Source organism: Echinops telfairi, unplaced genomic scaffold (genome assembly GCF_000313985.2).
Source record: "Echinops telfairi isolate 266 unplaced genomic scaffold, ASM31398v2 ScPeMD7_2;HRSCAF=8, whole genome shotgun sequence".
Classification (NCBI taxonomy): domain Eukaryota; kingdom Metazoa; phylum Chordata; class Mammalia; order Afrosoricida; family Tenrecidae; genus Echinops; species Echinops telfairi.
The window spans coordinates 8819423-8830192 of NW_022103898.1; positions in this window are offsets into that span (position 1 = coordinate 8819423).

Sequence of the window (10770 nt, forward strand, 5' to 3'; positions counted from 1 at the left end):
TGTGCCAGGCTCGGGGCCGCGCCAACCGCAATCTTTCTCAGGGACGGTGCAAAGGAGGAAACTGAGGCCCAAGGAGGCTAGGGCGCTCCCCAAGGTCACCCGAGTGGGAAGCGGTGGAGCGTTTGAGCTCAGGCACCTGTGATTGGACCCAGACTGCGGGGTGGCGCTGGAAGGGGGCAGCAGCTAGCGGGAGAGTGGAGACCAGGTCCTGTGGGCTGGGGGAGAGTGCTTGGCCTTTACTGTGTCACCTGCCTGCTTACCCCCACCCCGACCTCCTGAAGGAGCAGAGTCCCCTCCCTGCCACCTCACCAAACCGACAGCGCCCCACGCCTCCCTGACCTCTCAGAGGTGCTGACCCCCCGTCTGAGTCCTTGGGGCAGGGACCCGTTCTCATCCCCGTTACTGTAGGAGGGCGGCCAGGACATGCCCACTCAGGCCGGGTGGACCAGAAACTGGAAGGAGCGAGCAGGGCTGGGAGTGGGCTGTGGAGTGAGGGTGGCGGAGGTGCAATTCACCTTGGCTTGTCAAACATGTCTATATTTTTGGTGGTGGTGGTTGAAATTAACAAGTTAGAAAAGTTTAAAACAAAAAAGCTCCCATCCTTTGGAAGCTAGCTCCCGTTATCCACGTGGCTTTTCCTAACCTGGGTGAAGCTGAGAAGGGGCAGAAGGGGGGTGGGGGGGTGGCACTGGCACCAGGATGTTGATGTGCCAATCTAGGGTAGAGGAAGGGGCTTGGTTTACGGGCACCCACTGGAAGGCTGCAGCCAGCAGCCTTTCATGCCTGACTCCGTGGGAGGGTTCAAATTGGGGTCCATGGGTCCCCTAGGGCGAAGGACAGGAAGCGAGGTGGGGGACGGTGAGTGAGTGGTCTTTGTGTAGTGCTGGTGGTAGGGGGAGGCCAGACCATCTCAGGAAGGAGTCATTCTGGGGGACCCTGTCTTGAGAACGGGCCATTAGGATCCTGTCCAGTGGTCCTTGGACATAGGCTTCCCCTGCCCTGCCCATGGGGCTGATGTTCCACCTGCTCCCTCCATCCCTGGAAGCCAGACGTGAGTTGTAGAACAGGCGAGAAGACACGCGCCGTATACAGTGAGCTGTGTGTGTGTGTGGGTGTGTTAGTACTCACTGAAGCTGTGACCTGGAATCCCAGTCCAGGCCGCACAGCGGGGAGGAAGGAGCCGGGAAAGCAGGCGGTGTTCGGGCCAGCCAGAGGCAGACGGCTCCTGAGTCTTTGAGGCCGCTGCGTGTACTTCAGCTCCGTGGGGCCAAAAACACACAGACAGCCTCCTGAGAGGAAACTGCCTCAGCCAAGCAGGAGGGGCAGGAGAGGCTGAGAGGGTCCAGCTGAGCAGGAGAGCCACTCTGACTTGGCCACCCATGGGGTCCCCGTTAGGGAAGCTGACCCTGAGGGTATAGAGACAGCTGGATAAGTAGGCCCTCAGACTAGAGCAGAATTTTGTCTAAATTGGTCCACTAAATGAAAAAAATCAACAAAACAAAACAAACTCCACTTCCGTGGAGTCGCTACGGAGTGACCCAGCAGGACAGGTTTCCAGGGCTGTGTATCTACTTTCACTTGGAAAGGCTGGTGGGTTTGAACTGCTGGTCTCGTGGTTAGCAGCCCAATACATAACCCACCACACCGCCGGGCTTTCATTAAACGGGTCCCCTAATGTGACCTTAAGAATATTTTAAATCGACTTTTATTCGTTAGAGCAGTTTTAAATTTGTAGAAAAATGGGGCAGAAAATACAGAGAGTCCCCATGCGCCCTCTCTCCCCCAGCATTCCGTTTCCTTTACGGTCCACCTTTTGCAGGAGTGTGATTGTACCTGTGTTGCCATGGATACGGGATCACTGATGGTGTAGCAGCGGGCTATGCTGCTTAATAGCAATGTCGACAGTTTGAAACCACCAGCTACACAGTGGGGGAAGGACGCTGTTCTAGTTAGCGCCACGGAGTCAGTTCTTAAGCACGCCAGAACCAAATGCCGCCCAGCCCTGCTGCGTCCTCTCAATTGTTACGGTGAGCCCACCGTTGCAGCCCCTGTGTCAGCGCATCTCGTTGAGGGTCTTCCTCTCATTTGCTGCATTTACCAAGCAAGATGCCCTTTTCCAGGAGCTGGTCTCTCCTGATAACATGTCCATAGTAACAGGTGCTAGCTGTCCACAGCACAGCAACACACAAGTTCTACAGGCTTTAATGCATGCTTAATGTCATGTAATGGCTTTGACAGGGACAGGCAAAGTACGTCATAGCCCTCCAACGGCCCCATGTTCCATCTGCCCACCCTCTCCTCTTCCCCCTCTAAGACAGCCACTGATCTTTCTACGATCTCTGACCTGGTGGCGTAATGGTGACATGATGGGCTGCTAGCTGCAAGGTCAGCAGTTTGAAACCACCAGTCGCTCCAAGGGAGAAAGATGGGACTTTCTACTCCTGTAAAGACTTAGTCTTGGAAACTCACAGGGTCAGTTCTACCCTGTCCTATAGGGTCGCTATGAGTCGGCATTGACTTGATGGCCATGAGAGAGATAGAGACAGAGTCATTTCAGAATAGTCAAATGTCCTTTTAATTATGTGATCTGGACATGTCACCTCCCTGCCTGTCAACCCCTTGGTGACTGGCTCCATCACTTAAAGAATAAGATCCAACTCCTTACGAGGCAGCGTGACCTAGTGGCCAAGGGCATCAGGGAAGCTCATTCACACCTTGCCTTTGCCTGTTACTATTGAGGCAACCTTGGGCACTTTCATTTATTGCTGGAAGATGATTCCCAGGGGATCACTTGCGTTTCTGCACAGCTTGTGGGCAGAGGCACGGAAGCTTCTGTCATTTCACACGTCCCTGTTTGGCAAACTGCCTCAGAAAAGAAAGTGTTTCCCACTGGACAGAGGCCAGGTTTGGTAGTGAATCAGCATAGTAAATACGATGCCCCCCCTCTGTGGCAAAGGCTAGCTGCCTACCTGCAGCCGGTTAAAAGTGATCAGATTATAAACAGTCAGCCAAGTTGCTTGGCTGCGATGTGAGCCCACTGTGGGCAAAGCATCCGTCCAGCTTTACCTATGATGCCCCTAGGGAGCAGAGGACCAGCGTGCACATGAAGTTCATGTTGCCATCTGTGCCCTGAGTAACAAAGGCCTTTGTCTCTGAGCCAGGCATCTTGTCTCCCACCAGCATCGAGGAAACGAAGCTACGAGCTGCCAGGTAGGGTAAAATCTCAGCCCGTCCATCAACCTGGACTCGTTTTCTCATCTATAAAATGGGGGCTAATTGGTAGAAGACCCCCATCTGCCTCTCAGTTTGATGTACTGTGTGTGGCTGTGATGTTGGAAGCTATGTCACTGGTATTTCAAATGCCAGCAGGGCAACCCAAAGTGAAAGGGTTCAGCAGAACTTCCAGACTAAGAACAGACAATGGAGAAGGATGCGGCTCCCCCCCTTTGGACGAAGAAGCCGCTGAACACCTGTGCCTAGCTTTGAAGCATTGTCAAATACTGAAAGAGCTTGTACATGGGTCAGGAGGGAGTCGTGCGAACAGAACAAGGGAATACGCGTGGTTGGAAATCAGGAGAGATGTGTGTGTCAGGGTTGTATCCTCTCATCACACTCGTCCATCTGTATGCCGAGCAAATCATCAGAGAAGCCTCCCGGGCTCAGGCATGGGAGCGGTGGTGAGGATGACGCAGGACCGTGCAGTGTTTCGCTCTGTGGTGCACAGGGTCGCTGTGGGTCAGAGCCAACCCGATGGCACCTAACAACAGCCATGGTGGAAGACGGGAGACGAACCCATGCATTTGCATGACGGTGCTGGGGAAGAATATTGAAAGGGCCCTGGGCCCCCAAAAGAAAAAGCAGATGTCTTGGAAGAAGCAACAGCCAGAATGCTCCTTAGAAGTAAGGATGATGAGATTTTGTCTCACGTACTTGGGGCATGTTGTCAAGAGAGACCAGTCCTTGGAAAAGGGCTTCGTGCTTGGTAGAGTAGAGGGATGTCCTTTTAATTATGTGATCTGGATATATCACCTCCCTGCCTGTCAACCCCTTGGTGACTGGCTCCATCACTTAAAGAATAAGATCCAACTCCTTACGAGGCAGTGTGACCTAGTGGCCAAGGGCATCAGGGAAGCTCATTCACACCTTGCCTTTGCCTGTTACTATTGAGGCAACCTTGGGCACTTTCATTTATTGTTGGAAGATGATTCCCAGTGGGAAAGGGGGAGGGCCCTGAATGAGCTGCGCCGGCACAGTGGCTGCAGCCATGGGCTCCCACACAGCAATTGTGAGCATGGCGGGCAGTGTTTGGGTCTATTGTACATGGGTCACTAGGAGCCAGTGGCACCTAGCAACAAGAACGCCAAATCCGCCGCTATTGTGGTGAGCTCGAAATGAGCGGGGACACACAGGCGCCGTGGTATGTGGAAATGGTCCTTGCGTGTTAGGTCTCATGTTAATTTCTCTCTGCCCGCAAAACTAGTGGCAAACCTGGACCCTGCTCCCTCCTCCAGCCTCATGTCCCACCACTCACTCCTGCTGCAGGGAGGCTCAGCTCTCCTAATACCCAGATCGCTCTTCTTGCCTTTGCTCAAATGGGACCCCAGCTTCTTGGAGAATATTTGGGGCTGGAGGCAGAGGGAGGAGGCTGGGGCAGGGATGCTCCCCAAGTCATCTCTCCCGTGGCCTTGGGGAGAAAGCCACAACCCCCAACCCATTGTGATTGAGACCCTCCAGCTCATGGCGACCTCTAGTGGCGCAGAGGAGAACTGAGCTCCGTGGCAGTTTCTCGGTGGTGGCCTTCGGGGATGTTGACTGTGGTCTTTTCTCCCTTGGGGCCCTTGGGGGTGGGCAATGAACGGCTTTTCTGTGGACACCATCCAAGCTCTGAGAGACTCTTGCTTAATCCCAACACAGAATTCTTCCAGGGATGGTCAGAAAAGGTTCTTGGGGGGGACTTCTTAAGACGCCAGAAGTCCCCACGGTTCCTCATAAAGGCCCCCTTCTCCTAGACTTCCCATCCCTCACTTCATCCCGCTCTGAGGACAAGGGGACAGTGACGTCACTAGGGTTGGTGACCCTCAGTGCACTAACTCCTGGCGTCACCCCCCCTGTCCCCCCAGTGGCCCTCCTGCAGTACTAGATCGTACAGAATCCCTAGTCATGTTTATTATCCATTTAAATCAGACTGCCATAGGTGACAGACATGGTTGCACATTGCTCAAAGGCAATATTCCTAAGGTGATTTGAATCCTTACAACAAAACTGTCGCATAAAATCTTTCTACCGTGAATGGCACCATTCTTAGTTACAAAGGACTCACCACAGCCTGGTAGCTAAAATTGGAGAAAACCCAGTGACGATCAAAATCACTGGCCGCAGCAAAAGCAGTGGCATGCGCTTGGCGCGTGGGCAGGAGAAACCACGGGTCTGAGTTGGCATTGACATTGAGCAATAGCGACAGCCCAGCGCCCACCTGTCCAGTGTCCTGTGGTGGATTGGGTGGTGTGATGCTGGAAGATATCCCACTACTATTTCAAATGCCAACAGGGCCACCCATGGTAAACAGGTCTCAGCAAAGCTTCCAGACTAAGCACAAGCCACGAAGAAGGAATAGGGTGTCCGTCACTGAGGAATCAGCCACTGAAAAACTTACAAATAGCAGTGGGACAGTGCCAGAAGAGGAGGCCCTCAGGTTGGACGGCACTCAAAATACGACCGGGCAAGAGCTGCCGCATCAAAGTAGAGTGAACCTGTGGCAGCGACAGCATCTCCTGTCAACTTGCGTGAAGGGGCGGGGTCTAGCCTGTCAATCAGGTCATAGCCAATGAGGCCTCTGTGAGCATGGCCTGCTCCTGAGGATTCTGGGAACTCCTGTCTTCCTGTCAGAGGAGGTGGGACACACTCTCTCTCTGTTTGTCTCCCTGCAAGACATTCCTGTTGACAAGCCAGATGAAGCTACACAGATGCAGCCGGAGCCTTGGCGCTGGAGGAGCCACGTGGAGACTCACGCCAGCGCTGAGAAGCTTACACCGACCCTGGGTCCACAGGCTTTCCACCCACTGGCCTGTGATCTTCCTGCACTCAGCATCATTGCATGTGTTGCGTGAGTCTGAAGAGGAATGTATGGACTGTATCAACATGTGGAGTAATATCAGACTTATGGACTTGATCTGGACTGGGCTTGGATGTCTTCTTAATGTACAGTTACTCTTTGATATAAAGGTCTCTCTTATACACATATGACTCTCCCTAGATTTGTTTCTCCAGTCTACCCAGACTCACACACAACCTTAATGTGGTGGATGGAGTACAGCTTTCGGGACCTTCATTTGCTGATGGAGCACAACTCAAAATGAGAAGAAACAGCTGCAAACATCCGTTAATACTGGGAACGTGAAATATACAACGGGGAATCATGAAAAATGGGATGGAATGCGTAAAGATCGCTGTCCTAGGCATTAGTGAGTTAAATGGACGAGAAGTATCCATTTTGAGTCAGATGGTTTGCTATGCCGGGAATGGCAAATCCAAGAGGCGTGTCATCCCATTCATTTTCAAAAAGAACACTTCAAGATCTACCTTGAAATACAATGCTGTCTGAGATAGGAGAATAGCTATACGGCTACTGTACTAGGAAGTTCAGTTAATACAAGTATTATCGAAACGTACGCACCGTCAAACTCTGTGATGAAGACATTGACGAATTCTACCAACTCCTTCCGCCGGAAATTGACCAAACGTGTAATCAAGATGCATTGATAATAACTGGCAATTGGAATGTGAACGTTGGGTCAGTTGTTGAAAAACATGACTTTAGTGCTAGAAACGAAGCTGAGATCATGTGACAGAATGTTGGGAGACCAGTGAATTCTTCCATGGGAATACCTTTTGTCAACAACATGAATGACAACTGCGTTAGCTGGGTCCTCTAGAGAAGCCAGCCAGTGATCAATCAATTTCTCTCTCGAACATTATACACGAACACAGCCAACAGTCACTAAAAAGACAGAAAAGACCAAATTGGATGTCAGAAGGCACTCTGAAACTTGTCCCTGAGCTTAGAATAAAGAAAAAATGGAAGAAATGCTGAAGCAAGAGAGCTGCCCAGAAAATTTCAAAAGGCAGCTGGAGAAGACACATTACTGTATTACCATGACAATGTGCAAAAAAAAAAAAAAAATGCAGTTAGGAGGCCAAAAAGGAAAAACATGCTCAGCATATTTCACACTGGAAGAACTGAAGAAAAAAACCTGAAGCCTTAATTTGCAACATTGAAGGATTCTATGGGCAAAATACTGAATGGCGCAGGAAGCACCAGAAGAAGATGCAAGGAATACAAGGAGTCATGGTGTCCAAAAGAATTGGCTGGCATTCAACCATTTCAAGAGAGAGGTGTGAGAGTCCGGATTCATGACAATTGTGGAAAAGCTTGTTTGTGTTTGGCTGGGTCTAAATCGTGCACCTGGCTCATCAGCCTCTGGTTCTTTGGACTTGAGCCAGTGGCCTGCCATGTTGCCAGCCCATCCTGGGAGTTGTCAGCAGCCCACCGTCTCGGACATCTGCTGACCCTGGAAACACGTGCCTCTGCAGCCACAAGCCTGACCTTGGATTCATTCACCCCTGTTGCCATAGCCTGTTGCTCTCCTGCTGATCTTGGGCCCATCAGCTCTCACAGCTACTTGAGCCAGGAGAAGCCTGCAGCCTCACATCCAACCGATAGATGTGAGACCTGCCCAGACCTGGATTTGACCACTTCTGCAGCTGTGTGAGCCATGTTCTTGATCTGTATATGGGTGCGTGTGTACACGCACATATGTATATTTACACATATGGACATGCATATATATGTGTGTATACACATATAAAGAAAACCATATGTGTGTATGTATACCTTTCACTGGTTTTGCTCCTTAGAGAACCCAGCCTAAGACACTTGATGAAAGTGAGGAGGACTTGAAGTGTTTGCTGATGAAAATTAAGGACTGTAACCTTCAGAATGGCTTGCAGCTCAATGTAAGGAAAAGGAAAATCCTCACAATTGGACCAGTAGACAACATCACGGTAAACGGAGAAAAGATTGAAGCTGTGTTAGTCTGGGTTGACTAAAGAAACAAATTCATGGACACATATGTGTATAAGAAAGAGCTTTATATACAAGAGCAATTGAATATTGAGAAAACATTCCAGCCCAGTCCAGATCAAGTCCATAAGTCTGATATTAGCCCTTATGTCTGATACCAATCTATAAAGTCCTCTTCAGACTCATGAAACACACACATGCAATGACGCCGAATGCAGGATGATCACAGGCTAGTGGGTGGGAAGTCTTGTGGATCCAGTGGTGTTGTAGGCATCTCAGCACTGGCAGGGGTCTCCACGTGGATCCTCCAGCTCCAGGCACTCACGTAGCTCCATGTGTCTTGTCAGCTGCAAAGTCTCCCAGGGAGTGAGCGTGTGTCCCACCTCCAGCAAGCTATTTATCTCCTTAGCGCCTCCAAATGAGGTCATCAAGCTGTGACCTGATTGACAGGCTAGACTCCACCCCTTCACTCTGAATCCTCAAACTGATACCAGAATATGCACCCGCCACAGAAGTTGTCAAGGATTTCATTCTGCCTGGATCCACAATGAACACTCATGGAAACGTCAGTCAAGAATCAAACCACGCACTGCATCGGGGAAAGCAGCTGCACAAGACTCCTTCAAAGTATCCAAGAGCAACGAGGTCACTTTGAGGACCAAGGCGCTCCTGACCTGAGCCAGGCTATCTTCAGCCCCCTCCGATGCATGTGAACGTTGGACAATGACCAGGGAAGACCAAAGAAGGACCGAGGCATCGAACGGCGGAGCTGGCAAAGAATCTGGAAAGTACCATGGACTGCCCGAAAGAACAGACTTGGAAGGATTGCCAGCGTGCTCCTTGGAGGCCAGCATGGCCAGACATCATCTCGCGTCTTACTTTGGACACGGTATCAGCAGAGAGCCGTCCCAGTCGAAGGACACTGAGCTTGGTGAAATAGAGGGGCCACGAAAAGGAGGAAGACTGTCAACAAGATGGATCGACACAGTGGCTGCCTGACGGGCTCAAACGCGAAGACCATGGTGAGGGTGGCGCAGGACCAGGCAGTGTTTCTTTCTGATGTATGGAGGGCCGCCGTGGCTCGATGTCACCTAACCATAAGGACAGCTCGGACCGGAGTGCATCAGAAGGCTCAGATCGTGAGCTGGCATGGCGTTTGAGCTTTAGGAGGATATTGATCCATGGAAGCTGGGCTTATGGGAAAATGCTGCCTGCCATAACGAACCACAGGGAGACTATATATATATAGTCTCTCTCTATAGCTATTATATTTATTATTTTATATAATAAAAGTAATACAGTTCTGCTGAAACTGCACAAAATACGTACAGTCATTTTGCTGCTACCCCCTCTGATGATGTCACACAATGTGGTCTGCACCCCCATTCCCCCTCATCACGTCACACTAAAGGAATTGTGCCTGAGCTAACCAAACCAGTCAAGTCATTCAAAACTGTGTTTTGAGCCTACTTGGTGCCAGGTGGCAGGACAGCCAGGAACAAGACAAGCTGGTAGCTTTTCTTGGGTCTCCCTTCCTTAGCACCCAGCTTCGGCATGCATATGGCAGCGCCCAGTCCTGTCTGTACTGGATGTGGGACCGGGGTGGGGGGTGGCGGTGGGGGGTCCGAGCAGAGAGGAGGAGGCAGAAGCGGGGAAGAGTGAGCTTCCCTTTCTGGGGAAGCCCAGAATTCCAGCCAGCTTGTCTCTTCCCTGGAAACAGCGAATGGAGCCAACCCAGCTCCCAGGCTTGGGCAGGAAGCGGGACATCTGTTCCTAGCCCGCCGCCGGGAGGCCCTGAGAACCAAGCAGGAAATGTGTGTGTCCCCCTGGCCGAGCGGGGGCTTGGGGGTTGGCTGGGAAGTGTGTCCCTGAGTCCAGGCCCAGGCGAGGTAGGCCAGGGGTGTGGCAGGCTGATCTGGCTGGCGCCTCTCTCCTGGAGCTGTAAGGGGATGGGGGACCCTCTACCGCCTCAGCGTCACCGGGACAGCCCTCGTGGCTGGTGTGTCCCCCTCTGTCCATGTCTTACTTCCACGGGACCCTTTCCAGAGGCCACCCAGGAGCACCATCGTCTTGCTGCTGCTCAGGTGACCCTTAGGGTTTTCAGCGGCTGGTGTTTCCCCATTAGTAGATCTCCGGGCCTTTCCTCTGAGGTGCTCCCGGTGGGAAGGGACGCACACCTCTGGCCCTTTCAGTTAGCAGCCATACGGGATTGCAATCGTCCCTCTGTCACAGATCAGAAAAGTGAGGCTCCGAGGAATTCGGGAATCCGCTTCAGGTTCCGTGGGCAGTGGATGCAGTTGGGATTCGAATCCTGAGGCTGTCAGACGCCATCGCTCAGGTTCTCATCCCCCTTCCAAGAGCCCACCAGGTGAGGACGGCAGCCAGGTGTGTCCTGGGAGCCCTATCCTCCCCCTCCTCTGACCAGGTCCTTCCTCCTGGCCCAACCCAAAGCCCAAGCTCACGGCCACCGAGTGGATTCCGACTCTTAGCGACCCTATAGGACAGGGTAGAACTGCCCCTGTGCGTTTCTGAGACTCTCTCCCTCTCTTTTAAATAGTTTTATTGGGGGCTCCTACAGTTATTATCACAATTCATCCATCCATCCATTGTGTTGAGCACATTTGTACGTATGTTGCCATCATCATTTTTAAAACATTTTCTTCCCACTTGAACCCTTGGTATCAGCTCAT